We start from the raw sequence: 20,760 nt of genomic DNA on the forward strand, positions 1-20,760 counted from the left end.
GTTGAACAGGAGATGGTACAGAGGAGAGTTACCAGAATGTTGCATTAGAGAGGGTACTGAGGAGATTTACTGGATTATTGCACTATAGAGGGTAGAGAGGAGTTTTAGCAGGATGTTACACTAGAGAAGGTACAGAGGAGATTTTCCAGGAAGTTGCACTAGAAGGTACAGAGGAGATTTTCCAGGATGTTGCTCTAGAGAGGTTGCATTCGAGATTTACCAGGATATTGTACTGGATAGAGTACAGAGGAGATTACTAGGAGGTTGGACTAGAGAGGGTACAGAGGAGATTTAACAGGATGTTGCACTATAGAGGGAAAAGAAGAGATTTACCAGGATGTTGCACTAGAGAGCGTACAGAGGGCATTTAACAGGATGTTCCACTAGAGAGGTATAGCGGAGGTTTTCCAGGATGTTCCACTTGAGAGGTACAGAGGAGATTGTCCAGGAAGTTCCACTAGGGAGGGAACAGAGGAGATAGAAACATAGACATAGAAACATAGAAAATAGGTGCAGGATTAGGCTATTAGGCCCTTCTAGCCTGCACCGCCATTCAATGAGTTCATGGCTGAACATTCAACTTCAGTACCCCATTCCTGCTTTCTCGTTTACCAGGATAACCCACTAGAGAGGAAAAAGAGTAGATTTACCAGAATGTTGCACCAGAGATGGTACAGTGTAGCTTTAACAGGATGTTGGACTGGAGGGGCTACAGAGGAGATTTACCAGGATGTTCCAGTGGATTGGGTGCAGAGGAGATTTAAAAGAATGTTGCACCAGAGAGGATACTGACGATATTTACTAGATTGTGCCCCTGGGAGGGTACAGTGGAGATTCACCAGAATGTTGCAAACAGGCAGGGTAAAGAAGAGATTTCCCACAATGTTGCACTAGTGAGGGTACAGAGGAAATTCACAAGAATATTGCAGAGAGGTTAAACGGATAGTTACCAGTGTGTTGTAGGGAGAGGGTGCAAAGGACATTTAAAAGGAAGTTGCACTGGCGAAAGTACAGAGGAGATTTAACAGAATGTTGCGCTAGAGATGATGCAGAGGAGATTTACTAGGTACTTGCACTGGAGAGGGTACAGATGTGATTTTCCAGCTTGTTGCACCGGAGCGGGTACGGAGGAGATTCACCAGGATGTTGCACTAGAGCGGTACAGAGGAGATTCAACAGCATGATCCACTAGAGAGGATACAGAGAAGATTTAACAGGATGTTGCACTGGAGAGGGTAAAGAGGAGATTTACCAGGATGTTGCACTGAGAGCCTGCAGAGGAGATTTACTAGGATGTTGCTCTGCATAGCGTGCAGAGTTGCTTTACAAGGATGTTGCACTGCAGTTGGTGAAGAGGAGATTTAAAAAATGTTGCAATAGAGAGAATACAGAGGAGATTTAACAGGATTTAGCACTGGAGGTTATACAGAGGTTATTTACCACGATGTTGTACTGGAGAGTGTACAGAGGATATTTACAAGGATATTGCACTAGAGAGGGTAGAAATGTGATTTAACAGGATGTTGCACTGGCGAAGGAACAGAGGAGATTGAGCAGGATGTCGTGTCAGAGAGGATTCAGAGCAGATTTACCAGGATGTTGCACTGGACAGGTTATAGAGGAGATTAGCAGGATGTTGCACTAGAGACTGTGCAGAGGAGATTTACCAGGATGGGAACTGCAGATCGTGCAGAAGTGATTTACAAGCATGTTGCAATGGAGAGTGTACAGATGAGATTTACCAGTATGTTGCACTAGAGAGGGTGTAGAGGAGATTTACCTGGATGTGGCTCTGGAGAGGTTACAGACGTGATTTAGCAGCATGTTGCATTGCGAGGGTACAGAAGAGATTTACCAGAATGTTACACCAGTGAAGGTACAGAGGTAATTAACCAGGATGTTGTACTGGAGAGGTTACAGTTGAGATTTATCACGATGTTGCACTGGAGAGATTACAGAGGAGAATTACCAGGGGATGTTGCACTGTAGAGAATACAGGGTAGATTTAGCAGAAAATTGCACTAGAGAGTGTACAGAGGAGATTTACCAGGATGTTGCTCTAGAGAGGTTGCAGAACAGATTTACTAGGATGTTGCACTAGAAAGGATGCATAGAAACATAGAAACATAGAAAATAGGTGCAGGAGCAGGCCATTCAGCCATTCTAGCCTGCACCGCCAATCAATGAGTTCATGGCTGAACATGAAACTTCAGTACCCCCTTCCTGCTTTCTAGCCATACCCCTTGATCCCCCGAGTAGTAAGGACATCATCTAACTCCCTTTTTGGATATATTTAGTGAATTGGCCTCAACTACTTTCTGTGGTAGAGAATTCCACAGGTTCACCACTCTCTGCGTTAAGAAGTTTCTCCTCATCTCGGTCCTAAATGGCTTACCCCTTACCCTTAGACTGTGACCCCTGGTTCTGGACTTCCCCAACGTTGGGAACATTCTTCCTGCATCCAACCTGTCCCAACCCGTCAGAATTGTAAACGTTTGAATGAGGTCCCCTCTCACTCTTCTGAGCTCCAGTGAATACAAGCCCAGTTGATCCAGTCTTTCTTGATAGGTCAGTCCCACTATCCCGGGAATCAGTCTGGTGAATCTTCGCTGCACTCACTCAATAGCAAGAACGTCCTTCCACAAATTAGGAGACCAAAACTGTACACAATACTCCAGGTGTGGCCTCACCAAGGCCCTGTACAACTGTAACAACACCTCCCTGCCCCTGTACTCAAATCCCCTCGCTATGAAGGCCAACATGCCATTTGCTTTTTTAACCGCCTGCTGTACCTGCATGCCAACCTTCAATGACTGATGTACCATGACACCTTCCTAATCTGTCACCAGTCAGATAATAGTCTGTCTCTCTGTTTTTACCACCAAAGTGGAAGACCTCACATTTATCCACATTATACTTCATCTGACACGCATTTGCCCATTCACCTAACCTATCCAAGTCACTCAGCAGCCTCATAGCATCCTCCTTGCAGCTCACACTGCCACCCAACTTTGTGTCATCCGCAAATTTGGAGATACTACATTTAATCCCCTCGTCTAAAGCATTAATGTACAATGAAAACAGCTGGGGCCCCAGCACAGAAACTTGTGGTACCCCACTAGTAACTGCCTGCCATTCTGAAAAGTATCATTTACTCCTACTCTTTGCTTCTTGTCTGACAACCAGTTCTCCATCCACGTCAGCTCACTACCCCCAATCCCATGTGCATTAATTTTGCACATTAATCTCCTGTGTGGGACCTTGTCGAAAGCCTTCTGAAAGCCCAAATATACGACATCAACTGATTCTCCCTTGTCCACTTTACTGGAAACATCCTCAAAAAATTCCAGAAGATTTGTCAAGCATGATTTCCCTTTCACAAATCCATGCTGACTTGGAAATATCATGTCACCATTTTCCAAATGCGCAGCTATGACATCCTTAATAATTGATTCCATCATTTTACCCACTACTGAGGTCAGGTTGACCGGTCTATAATTACCAGCTTTCTCTCTCCCTCCTTTTTTAAAAAGTGGGGTTACATTGGCTACCCTCCACTCGATAGGAACTGAACCAGAGCCAATGGAATGTTGGAAAATTACTCTCAATGCATGCGCTATTTCCAAGGCCACCTCCCTAAGTACTCTGGGATGCAGTCCATCAGGCCCTAGAGATTTATCGGCCTTCAATCCCATCAATTTACCCAACACAATTTCCCAACTAATAAAGATTTCCCTCAGTTCCTCCTCCTTACTAGACCCTCTGACCCCTTTTATATCCGGAAGATTGTTTCTGTCCTCCTTAGTGAATTCTGAACCAAAGTACTTGTTCAATTGGTGTGCGATTTCTTTGTTCCCCGTTATGACTTGCCCTGATTCTGATTGCAGGGGACCTACGTTTGTCTTTACTAACCTTTTTCTCTTTACATAACTATAGAAATTTTTACAATCCGCCTTAATGTTCCCTGCAAGCTTCTTCTCGTACTCCATTTTCCCTGCCCTAATCAAACCCTTTGTCCTCCTCTGCTGAGTTCTAAATTTATCCCCGTCCCCAGGATCGCTGCTATTTCTGGCCAATTTGTATGCCACTTCCTTGGTTTTAATACTATCCCTGATTTCCCTAGATAGCCATGGTTGAGCTACCTTCCCTTTTTTATTTTTACGCCAGACAGGAATGTACAATTGTTGTAATTCATCCATGCAGTCTCTAAATGTCTGCCATTGCCCATCCACAGTCAACCCCTTAAGTATCATTCGCCAATCTATCTTAGCCAATTCACGCCTCATACCTTCAAAGTTACCCTTCTTTAATTTCTGGAACACAGTCTCTGAATTAACTGTTTCATTCTCCATCCTAATGCAGAATTCCACCATATTATGGTCACTCTTCCTCAAAGGGCCTCGCACAATGAGATTGTTAATTAATTCTCTCTCATTACACAACACCCAGTCTAAGATGGCCTCCCCCCTAGTTGGTTCCTCGGCATATTGGTCTAGTAAACTATCCCTTAAGCACTCCAGGAAATCCTCCTCCACCGTATTGCTTCCAGTTTGGCTAGCCCAATCTATGTGTATATCAAAGTCACCCATTATAACCGCTGCACCTTTATTGCATGTACTCATGATTTCCTGTTTGATGCCCTCCCCAACATCGCTACTACTGTTTGGAAGTCTGTACACAACTCCCACTAACGTTTTTTTCCCTTTAGTGTTCTGCAGCTCTACACATATAGATTCCACATCATCCAAGCTAATGTCTTTCCTAACTATTGCATTAATCTCCTCTTTAACCAGCAATGCTACCCCACCTCCTTTTCCTTTTATTCTATCCTTCCTGAATGTTGAATACCCCTGGATGTTGAGTTCCCAGCCCTGGTCATCCTGGTGCCACGTCTCCGTAATCCCAATCACATCATATTTGTTAACATTTATTTGCACACTTAATTCATCCATCCTATTCGGATACTCCTTGCATTAAGACACAAAGCCTTCAGGCTTGCATTTTTAACACCCTTTTTCCTTTTAGAATTTTGCTATACAGTGGCCCTTTTTGTTCTTTGCCTTGGGTTTCTCTGCCCTCCACTTTTCCTCATCTACTTTCTGTCTTTTGCTTTTGCCTCATTGTTGTCACCCTCTGTCTCCCTGTATATGTTCCCATCCATCTGCAATATTATTTTCACTCCTCCCCAACAGCACTAGCAAACACTCCCCCTAGGACATTGGTTCCGGTCCTGGCCAGGTGCAGACAGTCCGGTTTGTACTGGTCCCACCTCCCCCAGAACCGGTTCCAATGCCCCAGGAATTTGAATCCCTCCCTGCTGCACCACTGCTCAAGCCACGTATTCATCTGCGCTATCCTGCGATTCCTACTCTGACTAGCACGTGGCACTGGTTGCAATCCCGAGATTCCTACTTTTGAGGTCCTACTTTGTAATTTACCTCCTAGCTCCTTAACTTCTTTTCGTAGGACCTCATCCCTTTTTTTAACTATGTCGTTGGTACCAATGTGCACCACGACAACTGGCTGTTCTCCCTCCCATTTCAGAATGTCCTGCACCCGCTCCGAGACCTCCTTGTCCCTTGCACCAGGAAGGAAACATACCATCCTGGAATCTCGGTTGCGGCCGCAGAAACGTATATCTATTCCCTCACCATCAAATCCCCTATCACTATCGCGCTCCCAGTCTTTTTCCTCCACTTCTGTGCAGCAGAGCCAGCCACAGTGCCATGAACTTGGCAGCTGCTGCCTCCCCTGATGAGTCATTCCCCAAAAGTACTAAAAACAGTGTATCTGTTTTGCAGGTGGATGACCACAGGGCACCCCTGCATTATCTTTCTTGCACTACTCTTCCTGCAGGTCTTTCATTCCCTATCAGTCTGTGGACCCTTCACCTGCGGTAATACCAACTCACTACACGTGATACTCACGTCATTCTCACCATTGTGGATGCTCCAGAGTGAATCCACCTTCATCTCCAATTCCGCAACGTGGACCATCAAGAGCTCCAGGCGGATACACTTCCCACACACGTAGTGTCCAGGGACACCGGAAGTGTCCCCGAGTTTCCACATGGTACAGGAGGAACATATCACGTGACCGAGCTCTCCTGCCAAGCCTTAACCCTTAGATACACTTAATTGGTAGTAACAATGCTAAAGTTCACTTACGATATAAAAAATAAAACGAAAAGCTACTCACCAATCACCAGCCAATCACTTACCCCATTGGCTGTGACGTCACTTTTTGATTCCCTTCAACTTCTATTTTGCTTTCTCTCCCACTGTAGCTGCACCGGCACGCTTTTGATAGTTCGCTCCCCTCTCACCAACTGCCGCTGTCTCTCGATCTCCCGCTGGGCTTTTGATAGGTCGCTCCCCTCTCACCAACTGCCGCTGGCTCTCGATCTCCCACTGGGCTTTTGATAGGTCGCTCCCCTCTCACCAACTGCCGCTGGCTCTCGATCTCCCGCTGGGCTTTTGATAGGTCTCTCCCCTCTCATCAAGTGCCGCTGGCTCTCGATCTCTCGCTGGGCATTTTGAATATTGCTCTTGAGAGTGTGTAGAGGAGATTTACCAGAATGTTGCATTGCAGAGTGTAGAGAGGAGATTTAGAAGGGTGTTGCAGTAGAGAGGGTAGAAAGGAGATTTACCAGGATGTTGCACTGTCGAAGGAACAGAGAAGATTTAACAGGATGTTGTGCTAGAGAGGAATCAGAGGAGATTTGCCAGGATGTTGCACTGGAGAGGTTACAGAGGAGATTAGTAGTATGTTGCACTAGAGGCGGTACAGAGGTGATTTACCAGGATATATCACTAGAGATGGTACAGTGGAGATTTACCAGGATGTGTGCCTGGGAGAGTACAGAGGAGATTAACGAGGATGTTGCACTAGAGAGGGTACAGAGGAGATTTTCCACAATGTTACATTGCAGAGAGTACAGACGAGATTGACCAGGACGTTACACTGGAGATTTAGCAAGGAGATGTAGCTGGTTGTTGAACTGGTGAGGGCACAGAGGAAATTCAACAGTCTGTTGCAGTGGAGAGGTTGCAGAGGATATTTACCTGGATGTTGCACTGGAGAGGGTACAGAGGAGATTTATCAGGATGTTCCAATACAGATGATAAATACGAGAGGTTACACTGGAGACTTACCATGATATTACACCGAGAGCGTGCAAAGGAGATTTACCAGGATGTTGGAGTGGAGAAGGTACAGAGGAGATTTACCAGGGTGATGCACTAGAGAGGATACAGAGAAGATTTACCGGAATGTTGCAATGGAGAGGGTACAAAGGAGTATTTACCATGATGTTGCACTGAGAGCATGCAGAGGAGCTTTACCAGGATGTTGGGCTGGAGCGGATACATAGGCGATTTACCAGGACGTTCCAGTGGTGTGGGTATAGAAGATATTTACCAGGATGTTACACTGGAGAGGGTAAAGCAGAGATTTACCAGTTGTTGCACTGCAGAGGTTACAGAGGAGTTTTTCCAGTATGTTACACTAGAGAGAGTACAGGGAGATTAACCAGGATGTTACACTAGAGATGGGACAGAGAAGATTTCAAGGATGTTGTACCAGAGAGAATACAGATGATAGTTACTAGGATCTGGCTCTGGTAGGGTACAGAGGAGATTCACCAGAATGTTCGACCAGATAGGGTACTGAGGAGATTGACCAGAATGTTGCACTGAAGAGGGTAAAGCAGAGATTTCAATAAGGTGTTGGTGAGGTCCTTACCACTAGTGGGATCAAGGGGTATGTCGAGAAAGTAGGAATGGGGTACTGAAGTTGAATGTTCAGCCATTAACTCATTGAATGGCGGTGCAGCCTAGAAGAGCCGAATGGCCTACTCCTGCACCTATTTTCTATGTTTCTATGTTTCTATGTTACTAGTGAGGGTACAGAGGAAATGTACCAGGATATTGCAGAGAGGTTACAACGGAGATTTAACAGGATGTTGTAGGGAGCGTGTGCAAAGGGCATTTAACAGGATATTGCACTGGCGAAGGTACAGAGGAGATTTAACAGGATGTTGCGCTAGAGAAGATGCAGAGAAGATTTCCTAGGTAGTTGCGCTGGAGGGGTTACAGAGGAGATTTACCAATATATTGCACTAGACAGGGTACAGAGAGATATAGCAGGATTTTGTACTAGGGAAGTTACGACGGAGATTTAACAAGATGTTGCACTTGAGATGGTACAGAGGTGATTTACCAAGACGTTGCACCTGAGCAGGTACAGAGGAGATTTGACAACATGTAGCACTGGAGAGGGTACAGGGGAGATTTACCAGCATGTTGCACAGTAGCGCGTACAGACGAGATTTACCAGGATATTGCACTAGGCAGTGTACAGAATAGATTTACCAGGATGTTGCACTGGAGAGGGTACAGACGTGATTTTCCAGCTTGTTGCACCGAAGCGGTATAGATGACATTTACCAGGTTGATGCAATAAAGAGTGTACAGAGCAGATTTACCAGCATGTTGCACTAGAGAGGGTACAGAGGAGATTTAACAGGATGGTCTGCTAGAGAGGATACAGAGAAGATTAGGCAGCATGTTGCTCTGGAAAGGGTACAGAGCAGATTTATCAGGATGTTGCACAGAGAGCGTGCAGATGAGAATTACTAGGATGTGACTCTGCAGAACGTGCAGATGTGCTTTACAAGGATGTTGCACTGCAGATGGTACAGAGGAGATTTACAAAGATGTTGCACTTGATGGACTACCGAGGAGATTTACCAAGATTTTGCACTGGAGAATGTACAGGGGATATTTAACAGAATATTGCTCTTGAGAGGGTGTATAGGAGATTTACCAGAATGTTGCATTGCAAAATGTAGACAGGACATTTAGAAGGATGTTGCACTAGAGAGGGTAGAAAGGAGATTTACCAGGATGTTGCACTGTCGAAGGAACAGAGGAGATTTAACAGGATGTTGTGCTAGAGAGGATTCAGAGGAGATTTGCCAGGTTGTTGCACTGGAGAGGTTACAGTGGAGATTAGCAGGATGTTGCACTAGAGGCGGTACAGAGGAGATTTACCAGGATATATCACTAGAGAGGGTACAGTGGAGATTTACCAGGATGTGTGCCTGGGAGAGTACAGAATAGATTCACCAGGATGTTGCACTAGACAGGGTACAGATGATAGTTAGCAGGATGTTGCACTGGTGAGGGTACAGATCAGATTTACCAGGATACTGCATTGGAGAGTGTACAGAGGATATTTACCAGGATGTTGCACTGGAGATGATATGGGGAGATTTACCAAGATGTTGCACTGGAAATAATACAGAGGAGATGTACCAGGATGTTGCAATACGGAGGTTACAGAGATGATTTACCAGGATGTTGCATTGGAGTGGGTACAGATAAAATTTATCGGGTTTTTCGATTGGACAGGGTACAGAGGAGATTGACCAGGGTGTTGCACTTGAGAAGTTGCAGCTGATATTTACCAGGATGTTTCACTGGAGAGGGTACAGAGGTGATTTACCAGGATGTTGCACTGGAGTGGTACAGAGGAGATTTACCAGGTTGCTACACTAGAGCGGGTACATTGGAGATTTAGCAGGATGTTGCACTAGAGAGGTTGCAGAGGAGAATACCAGGATGTTGCACTGCAGAGGGTATAGAGGAGATTTACAAGAATGTTGCACTAGTGGGGTCATAGAGTTGATTTAACAGGCTCTTGTTCTAGAGAGGAAAGGGAGGATATTTAAAAGGTTGTTGCACTAGAGAGGTTTCAGAGGAGATTTACCAGGATGTTAGCCTGCAGATGGTACAGAGGAGATTTACAAGGATGTTGCACAAGAGAGTTATAGAGCTGATTTAGCAGGATGTTGCACTGGCGAGGGTACAGAGGAGATTAACCATGTTGTTGCACCGAGAGCGAACATAGGAGCATTACCAGGATGCTGCTCTGCAGAGCGTGCAGAGGTGATTTACAATGATGTTGCACTGCAGTTGTACAGAGGAGTTTTACAAAAATGGCACACTAGAGGGAGTACCTAGGAGATTTAACCGGAATTTGCACTGGAGAGAGTACAGAGGATATTTACCAAGTGTTGTACTGGAGAGTGTACAAAGCATATTTAACAGGATATTGCACTTGAGAGGGTGCAGAGGAGATATAACATAATGTTGCACTGCAGAGGCGAGCGGGGAGATTTACAAGGATGTTGCACTAGAAAGGGTAGAGAGGAGTTTTACCAGATGTTGCACTGGTGAATTAAAAGAGGAGAATTAAAAGGATATTGTGCTAGAGAGGATTCAGATCATGTTTACCAGGATGTTTCACTGGAGAGGGTACAGACGATTTTTAACTGGATATTGCACTAGAGAGGTTGTTGAGGAGATTTACCAGGATGTTGCACGAGAGAGGTCACAGCAGAGATTTACCAGGGTGTTGCACTGGAGAGGGTACAGAGGAGTTTAACCAGGATGTTGCAACAGAGCGGGTATATAGAAGATTTACCAGGTTGTTGCACTGGCAAGGGTACAGAGGAGTTTTAAAAGGATGTTGCCCTAGAGAGGGTGCAGAACAGATTCACCAGGATGTTGCACTGCAGAGGGTGCAGAGCAGATTTACAAGAATGTTGCACTGAAGGGTGTACAGAGGAGATTTAACAGGATGTTGCACTGCAGAGGGTACAGAGGAGATTTACAAAGATGATGCACTAGAGAGGGTACAGAGGAGATTTACCAGTATGTTGCACTGGAGAGGGTACAGAAGATATTTACCACGATGTTGCACTGGAGAGGGTACAGAGAGGATTTACCAGGGGATGTGGCACTGTAGAGAGTACAGGGGAGATTAACCAGAATATTGCACTAAAGAGGGTTTAGAGGAGATTTACCAGGATGTTGCACTAGAGAGGTGCAGAGGAGATTTAACAGGATGTTGCACTGGATAGGCTATAGAGGAGTTTTATCAGGACATTGCACTAGAGAGGTTGCAGATGAGATTCAACAGGATATTGCACTGCAGAAAGTAGAAAAGAGATTTACAAGGATGCTGCACTAGAGAGGGTACAGAGGAGATTTATCTTTATGTTGCACTGCAGAGGGTACAGTGGAGATTTACCAGGATGTTCCACTAGAGAGGATACAGAGAAGATTTACCACGATGTTGCACTGGAGAGACTACAAAGGAGATTTACAAGGATGTCACACCGAGAGCGTGCAGAAGAGATTTACCAGGAGGTTGGATTGCAGACGGTACGGAGGAGCTGGAAGAGGATGTTGGCCTGGAGAGATCACAGAGGAGATTTCCCTGGTTATTGTGCTGAAGAAGGTATAGAGGAGTTTTACCAGGATGTTACACTACAGTGGGTAAGTGGATATTTACCAGGATCTTGCACTAGAGAGAGTTCAAGGGGAGTTACCACGATATTGCGCTGGAGAGGATACAAAGGAGATATAGTAGGTTGTTGTACTTGAGAAGTTACAGCGGAGATTTACCAAGATGTTGCACTGGAGAGGGTACAGAATTGATTTACCAGGATGTTGCACCGGCGCAGATAAAGAGGAGATATAACAGCATGTTGCACTTGAGAGGATACAGGGGAGATTTACCACGATGTTGCAAAAGAGAATGTACAGAGTAGGTTTACAAGGATGTTGCACTGTAGCGTGAACAGAAGAGATTTACCAAGATATTGCACTAGACAGGTTATACAGGAGATTTACATGGATGTTGCACTTGAGAAGTTGCAGCAGAGATTTACCAGGATGTTGCACTGGAGGATGCAGAAGAGATTTACCACGATGTTGCAATGCAGAGGGTACAGACGAGATTTACCAGGACGTTACACTGGAGAGGGTAGCGAGGATATTTAGCAGGTTGTTGCACTGTCGAGGGTACAGTGGAGATTCAACAGGATCTTGCAGTTGAGAGGTCGCAGAGGAGATATAACAGGATGTTGCACGGGAGAGGGTACAGAGGACATTTACCAGGATGTTCCACTAGAGATGATACAGTGAAGATTTAGCAGGATGTTGCACTCGAGAGGTTACAAAAGAGACTTACCAGGATATTATACCGAGAGCGTGCAGAGGAGATTTAGCATGATATTGGAGTGGAGATGGTAGAGAGGAGATATTTCTGAATGTTGAACAGGAGATGGTATAGAGGAGATTTACCAGTATGTTGAACTAGACAGTGTACAGAGGAGATTTACCAGGTTATTGCAATATGGAGGGTACAGAGGAGTTTTAGCAGGATGTTACACTAGAGAGTTACAGAGGAGATTTTCCAGAATGTTCCACAAGAGTGTCACAGAGGAGATTTACCATCATGTTGCACTGGAGAGATTACAGAGGAGATTTACCAGGATGTTGCACTGGGGAGGATACAGAGGAGATTGATCAAGATGTTGCACAAGAGAAAGTACAGAGGAGATTTTACAGGATGTTGCTCTAGATAGCATGCAGTGAAGATTTACCAGGATGTTGCACTGGAGAGAGTAGAGAGGAGATTTACCAGGAGATTGCACTAGAGAGGTTACAGAGGAGATTTAAAAGGATGTTGCAAAAGAGTGGAAACAGAGTAGATTTATCAGGATGATCCACGAGAGAGAATACAGTGAAGATTTACCAGAATGTAGCACTGAAGAGCGAACAGAGGAGATTTACCAGGATGTTGCACCGAGGACCTACAGGGGAGCTTTAACAGGATGTTGGACTGGAGATGTTACAGAGGAGATTCATCAGGATTTTGCACCAAAGAGGATAAAGTCGCGATTTACTTGGATGTGGCCCTGGGAGGGTACAAAGGAGATCCACGAGAATATTCCACCAGACAGGGTACAGAGGAGATTTACCTGAATGTTGCACTAGTGAGGGTACAGAGGAAATTTACCAGGATATTGCAGAAATGTCACAACGGAGATTTACCAGAGGGTTGTAGGGAGAGGGTGCAAAGGACTTTTAAAAGGATGTTACACTGGCGAAGGTACAGAGGAGATTTAACAGAATGTTGCACTGCAGAGATTGCGGAGGAGAGTTACCAGGATGTTGCACTGGAGAGGGCACTGAGGCGATTTATCAGGATGTTGCACAAGAGGTTACAAAGGAGATTTTCCAGGATGTTGCACTAGAGAGCGTGCAGAGGAGATTTACCAGAAGTTCGACTAGAGAGAATACAGAGAAAATTTACCAGGATGTTGGACTGGAGAATGTACAAAGGAGATTTACCAGGATGTCGCACCGAGAGCGTGCAGAAGAGATTTACTATGAGATTGAAGTGGAGAGTGTACAGAGGAGATTTACCAGGATGTTGCACTGGAGAGTGTAGAGAGGAGATTTCCCTGGTTATTGTGATGCAGAGGGTATAGAGGAGTTTTGCCAGGATGTTACACTAGAGAGGGTACAGCAGAGATTTACCATGATCGTGCACTAGAGAGGGTTCAAGGGGATTTACCAGGATATTACACTGGATAGCGTACAAAGGAGATTTACCAGGATATTACACAGAGAGTGTGCAGTGGAGATTTACCAGGATGTTGGTGTGGAGAGGGTACAGAGGAGATTTACATGGTTATTGAATTTTCAGGGTACAGAGGAATTTTAGCAGGATGTTACACTAGAGAGGGTACAGAGGAGATTTTCGAGCATGTTCCACTAGGTAGCTACAGATGTGATTTACCAGCATGTTGCATAGGATAAATTTCAGAGGAGATTTACCAGGATGTTGCACTGGACAGAGTACAGAGTACATTTACCAGGGTGTTGCACAAGAGAGGTTACAGAGAAGATTGACCAGAATGTTGCGCTGGAGAGGGTACAGAGGAGATTTACCAGGATGTTCCAGTTGAGTGGGTACTGAGGAGATTTACCAGGCTGTTACACTGGAGAGGGTACAGAGGAGATTTAGTAGGATATTGCACTGCAGAGGATAACGAGGAGTTTTACCAGGATGTTACTATAGTGAGGATACAGGGGAGGTTTAGCCGGAAGTTGCACTTGAGACGTTACAGCGGATATTTACCAGGATGTTGCACTGGAGAGGGTACAGAGGTGATTTGCCATGTTGATGCACTAAAGAGTGTGCAGACGAGATTTACCAGGATGTTGCACTAGAAGGGTACAGAGGAGATTTAACAGGATGTTCCACTAGAGAGGATACAGAGAAGATGTTCCAGGATATGGCACTGCAGAGAGTGCAGAGATGATTTACAAGGATGTTGCACTGGAGAGTGTACAGGTGAGATTTACAAGTATGTTGCACAAGAGAAGATGCTGAGGAGATTTAACAGGATGTTGCACTGGAGAGGGATCAGAGATGATTTACCACGATGTTGCATTCTGAAAGTACAGAAATGATTTACCAGGCTGTTACACTAGTGAGGGTACAGAGGTGATTTACCAGGATGTTGCACAAGAGACGTTACAGAGGAGATTTACAAGGATGTTGCACTGGAGAGGGTACAGAGGAGATTTACAGGGATGTTGCTTTTAAGAGGGTACAGAGGTGATTTACCAGGATGATGTACTAGAGAGGTTGCAGAGGAGATTTACTAGGATGTTGCACTAGAAAGAATGCAGAGGAGAATTACAAAGATGTTGCACTAGAGAGGGTACAGAGGTGATTTACCACGATGTTGCACTGCAGAGGATACAGACGAGACTTACCAGGATGTTACACTGGTGAGATTAGCGAGGAGATTTAGCATGTTGTTGCACTGGTGAGGGTTCAGAGGACATTCAACAGGATGTTGCAGTAGAGAGGTTGCAGATGAGATTTGCCTGGACTTTGCACTGGAGAGGCTACAGAGGAGATTTACAAGAATGTTTCACTTGAGATAATGCAGAGAAAATTTACCAAGATGTTGCACTGTAGGGCTTACAAAGGAGACCTACCAGGATATTATACCGAGATCATGCAGAGGAGATTTACCAAGATGATGGAGTGGAGAGGGTACAGTAGAGATTTACCTGGATGTTGAACAGGAGATGGTACAGAGGAGATTTACCGGTATGTTGCACTAGGGAGTGTACACAGGAGATTTACCAGGTTATTGCACTATAGCGGGTAGAGAGTGGATTTAGCAGGATGTTACACTAGAGAGGGTGCAGAGTAGATTTAACAGGATCTTGCATTGGAGAGGTTACAGAGGTGATTACCCGGATGTTGCACAAGAGAGGTGCAGAGGAGAGTTACCAAGATTTTGCACTGCAGAGCGTGCAGAGGTGATTTACAAGGATGTTGCACTGGAAAGTATACATATGAGATTTAGCAGAAATTTGGAGTGGAGTGGGTACAGAGGAGATTTACCTGGATGATGAACAGGAGATGGTACAGAGGAGATTTACCGGTATGTTGCACTAGAGAGTGTAAAGAGGAGATTTACCATGTTATTGCACTATAGAGGGTAGAGAGGAGTTTTAGCAGGATGTTACACTAGAGAGGGTAGAGAGGAGATTTACCAGGATCTTGCGCTGGAGAGGTTATAGAGGAGATTACCAGGATGTTGCACAAGAGAGGGTTCAGATGAGATTTACCAAGATGTTGCACTGCAGAGCGTGGAGAGGTGCTTTACAAGGATGTTGCACTGGAGAGTCTACAGATGAGATTTACCAGTATGTTTCACTAGAGAGGGTGCAGAGGAAATTTACCACGTTGTTTCAATGGGGAGGTTACAGTGGAGATTTACGAGGGGATATTGCACTTTTGAGTGTACAGGGTAGATTTACCAGAATATTGCACTATAGAGGATAGAGAGGAGCTTTACCAGGATGTTGCACTAGAGTGGGTACATAGGAGATTTGCCACGTTGTTGCACACCAGAGGGTACAGACGAGATTTACCAGGATGTTACACTGGAGTGGGTATCGAGGAGATTTAGCAGATTGTTGCACTGGTGAGTTTAAAGAAGTGATTTCCCAGTATGTTGCACTGCGAAGGTACAGAAGTGATTTACCCAGGATGTTACACTAGTGAGGGTACAGAGGTGATTTACCAGGATGTTGCACTGAAGAGTTTAGAGCGGTGATTTACAAGGATGTTGCACTAGAGAGGTGGCAGAGGAGATTTACTAGGATGTTGCACTAGAAAGAATGCATAGGAGATTTACAAAGATGTTGCACTGTAGAAGATGCAGAGGAGATTTACCAGAATGTTGCATTATAGAGGGTACAGAGGAGATTTACCAGGATGTTGCACTAGAGAGGTTGCAGGGAAGATTTACTAGGACGTTGCACTAGAAAATATGCAGAGGAGATTTACAAATATGTTGCACTAAAGATGGTACAGAGGAGATTTACCACGATGTTGCACTGCAGAGGGTACAGAGGAGACTTACCTGGATGTTATACTGGAGAGGGTAGTGTGGAGATTTAGCAGGTTGTTGCACTGGTGAGGTTACAGAGGTGATTTACCAGGAAGTTGCACTGCGAGGGTACATAATTGAATTACCAGGATGTTACACTAGTGAGGGTACAGCTGTGATTTACCAGGATGTTGCACTGAAGAGGATAGAGAGGTGATTTACCAGGATGTTGCAATGGCGAGGTTACAGTGGAGATTTATAAGGATGTTGCACTAGAGATTTTGCAGAGGAGATTTACTAGGATGTTGCACTAGAAAGAATGCCGAGGTTTCACATAGATGTTGCACTGGAGAAGATACAGAGGAGATTTACCAGGATGTTGCATTAGAGAGGGTATAGAGATTTACCAGGATGTTGCTCTAGAGAGGTTGCAGAGGAGATTTTCTAGGATGTTGCACTAGAAAGAATGCAGAGGAGATTTACAAAGATGTTGCACTAGAGAGGGTACAGAGGAGATTTACCATGATGTTGCACTGCAGAGGGTACAGACGAGATTTACCAGGATGTTACACTGGAGAGGGTAGTGAGGAGATTTAGCAGGTTGTTGCACTGGTGAGTGTACAGAGGAGATTCAACAGGAAATTGCAGTGGAGAGGTTGCAGTGGAGATTTACTAGGATGCTAGACTAGAAACAATGCAGAGGAGATTTACAAAGATGTTGCACTGAAGAAGATGCAGAGGAGATTTAACAGGATGCTGCATTAGAGAGGGTACATAGGAGATTTACCAGGATGTTGCACTAGAGTGGTTGCAGAGAAGATTTACTAGGATGTTACACTAGAAAAATGCAGAGGAGATTTACAAAGATGTTGCACTAGAGAGAGTACAGAGGAGATTTACCATGGTATTGCACTGCAGAGGGACAGAGAAGATTACCTGGATGTTATACTGGAGAGGTTAGTGAGGAAATGTAGCAGGTTGTTGAACTGGTGAGTTTACAGAGGTGATTTACCAGGAAGTTGCACTGCGAGGGTACAGAATTGAATTACCAGGATGTTACACTAGTGAGGGTACTGATGTGATTTACCAGGATGTTGCACTGGAGAGGTTAGAGACGAGATTTACCAGGATGTTGCTCTGGAAAGGTTACAGAGGAGATTTACAAGGATGTTGCACTGGAAAGGGTACAGAGGAAATTTACCAGGTTGTTGCATTAGAGAGGGTACAGAGGCGATTTACCAGGATGTTGCACTAGAGAGGTTGCAGAGGAGATTTACTAGGATGTTGCACTAGAAAGAATGCAGAGGAGATTTACAAAGATGTTGCACTAGAGAGGGTGCAGAGGAGATTTACAAAGATGTTGCACTGCAGAGGGTACAGACGAGATTTACCAGGATGTTATACTGGAGAGGGTAGTGAGGACATTTAGCAGGTTGTTGCCCTGGTGAGGGTAGAGTGGAGATTCAACAGGATGTTGTAGTAGAGAGGTTGCAGAGGATATTTACCTGGATTTTGCACTGGAGAGGGAACAGAGGAGATTTACCATGATGTTCCACTAGAGATGATACGGAGAAAATTTACCAGGATGTTGCACTGTAGAGGTTACAAAGGAGACTAACCAGGATATTACACCGAGAGCATGCACAGGAGATTTATCAGGATGTTGGAGTGGAGAGGGTACAGAGGCGAATTACCTGGATGTTCAACAGGAGATGGTACAGATGAGAGTTATCGGTATGTTGCACTAGAGAGTGTACAGAAGAGATTTACCAGGTTATTGCTCTATAGAGGGTACAGAGGAGTTTTATCAGGATGTTTCACTATGGCGGGTACAGAGCAGATTTACCAGGATCTTGCACTGTAGAGGTTACAGAGGAGATTGTCAGGATGTTGCACAAGAGAGGATGAAGAGGAGAATTACCAGTATCTTGCAATGCAGAGCGTGCAACAGTGATTTGCAAGGATGTTGCATTGGAGAGTCTACAAGTGAGATTTACCACTATGTTGCACTAGAGAGGTTGCAGACGAGATTTACCACGATGTTGCACTGGGGAGGTTACAAAGGTGATTTAGCAGAGGATGTCGCACTTTAGAGAGTACAGGTTAGATTTAAAGAATATTGCATTAGAGAGAGTACACAGGAGCTTTACCAGGATGTTGCATTAGAGAAGGTATATAGGAGAATTACCACGTTGTTGCACTGCAGAGGATACAGAGGAGTTTTACCAGGATGTTACACCAGTGAGGATACAGGGGAGATTTAACATTATGTTAAATTAGAGGTTACAGCGGAGATTTACCCGGATGTTGCACCAGAGAGGATACAGACGAGATTTACTAGGATATGGCCCTGGGAGGGTACAGAGGAGCTTCACCAAAATGTTCACTAGACAGGGTACACAGGTGGTTTAGCAGAATGTTGCACTAGTTAGGTTACAGAAGAAATTTACCAGGTTATTGCAGAGAGGATACAACGGATATTAACAGGATGTTGTAGGGAGAGGGTGCAAAGGACATTTAAAAGGATGTTGCACTTGAGAAGGTACAGAGGAGATTTAACAGGATGTTGCGCTAGAGAGGACGCAGAGGATATTTACTAGGTAGTTGAACTGGAGGGCTTACAGAGGAGATTTACTAGGATATTGCACTATACAGGTACAGAGAGAGATAGCAGGATATTGTAGTAGTGAAGTTACGGCGGAGATTTACCAAGATGTTGCACTGGAGAGGTTATAGAGGTGACTTACCAGGCTGTTGCACCGGAGCAGGTAGAGAGGAGATTTACCAGGATATTGCACTGGAGCGGGTACAGATGATATTTACCAGGATATTGCACTAGACACGGTACAGAGGAGATTTACCAGGATGTTGCACTTGAGACGTTACAGCGGATATTTACCAGGATGTTACACTGGAGAGGGTGCAGAGGTGATTTTCCAGTTTGCTGCAACGGAGCGGCACAGATGAGATTTACCATGTTATGCACTAAAGTTTGTGCAGAGGAGATTTACCATGATGTTGCACTAGAGAGGGTAGAGAGGAGATTTAACAGGATGTTCCGCTAGAGAGGATACAGAGAAGATGTTCGAGGATGTGGCACTGCAGAGCGTGCAGAGGTGATTTACAAGGATGTTGCACTGGAGAGTGTACGGATGAGATTTACCAGTATGTTGCACAAGAGAGGGTGCTGACAAGATTTAACAGGATGTTTCACTGGAGAGGAAACAGAGATGATTTACCAGGATGTTGCGTTGCGAAAGTACAGGAGTGATTTACCAGGAGGTTACACTAGTGAGTGTACAGAGGTGATTTACCAGGATGTTGCACTGCAGACGTTGCAGAATAGATTTACAAGGTTGTTGCACTGAGAGGGTACAGATGAGATTGACAATGATGTTGCTTTAGAGAGGGTTCAGAGGAGGTTTACCAGGAAGTTGTACTAGAGAGGTTGCAGAGGCGATTTACTAGGATGTTGCACTGGAAAGAATGCAGAGGAGAATCACAAAGATGTTGCACTAGAGAGGGTACAGAGGTGATTTACCACGATGTTGCACTGCAGAGGGTACAGAAGAGACTTACCAGGATGTTACACTGGAGAGAGTAGTGAGTAGATTTAGCAGGTTGTTGCACTGCTTAGGTTCAGAGGAAATTCAACAGGATGTTGCAGTGGAGAGCTTGCAGATGAGATTTAACTGGATTTTTCACTGGAGAAACTACAGAGGAGATTTACCAGGATGTTCCACTAGAGATAATACAGAGAAAATTTACCAAGATGTAGCACTGTAGGGCTTACAAAGGAGACTTACCAGGATATTATACCGAGAGCATGCAGAGGAGATTGGAGTGGAGAGGATACAGAAGAGATTTACCTGGATGTTGAACAGGAGATGGTACAGAGGAGATTTACCGGTATGTTGCACTAGTGAGTTTACAGAGGAGATTTACCAGATTATTGCACTATAGAGGGGAGAGAGGAGTTTTAGCAGGATGTTACAGTAGAGAGGGTACAGAGGATATTTACCTGGTTCTTGCACTGGAGAGGTTACAGAGGTGATTACCAGGATGTTGCACAAGAGGCGGTGCAGAGGAGATTTACCAAGATTTTGCACTGCAGAGCGTACAGAGGTGATTTACCAGGATGTTGCAATGCAGACGGTGCAGAGTAGATTTACAAGGATGTTGCGCTGGAGAGTGTACAGAGGTGATTTACAGGGATGTTGCTTTAGAGAGGGTAGAGAGGAGATTTACCAGGATGTTGTACTAGAGAGGTTGCAGAGGCGATTTACTAGGATGTTGCACTAGAAAGAATGCAGAGGAGAATCACAAAGATATTGCACTAGAGTGGGTACAGAGGTGATTTACCACGATGTTGCACTGCAGAGGGTACAGACGAGACTTACCAGGATGTTACACTGGAGATAGTAGTGAGGAGATTTAGCAGATTGTTGCACTGGTGAGGGTTCAGAGGAGATTCAACA

Source organism: Pristiophorus japonicus, chromosome Y (genome assembly GCF_044704955.1).
Source record: "Pristiophorus japonicus isolate sPriJap1 chromosome Y, sPriJap1.hap1, whole genome shotgun sequence".
Taxonomy (NCBI): domain Eukaryota; kingdom Metazoa; phylum Chordata; class Chondrichthyes; family Pristiophoridae; genus Pristiophorus; species Pristiophorus japonicus.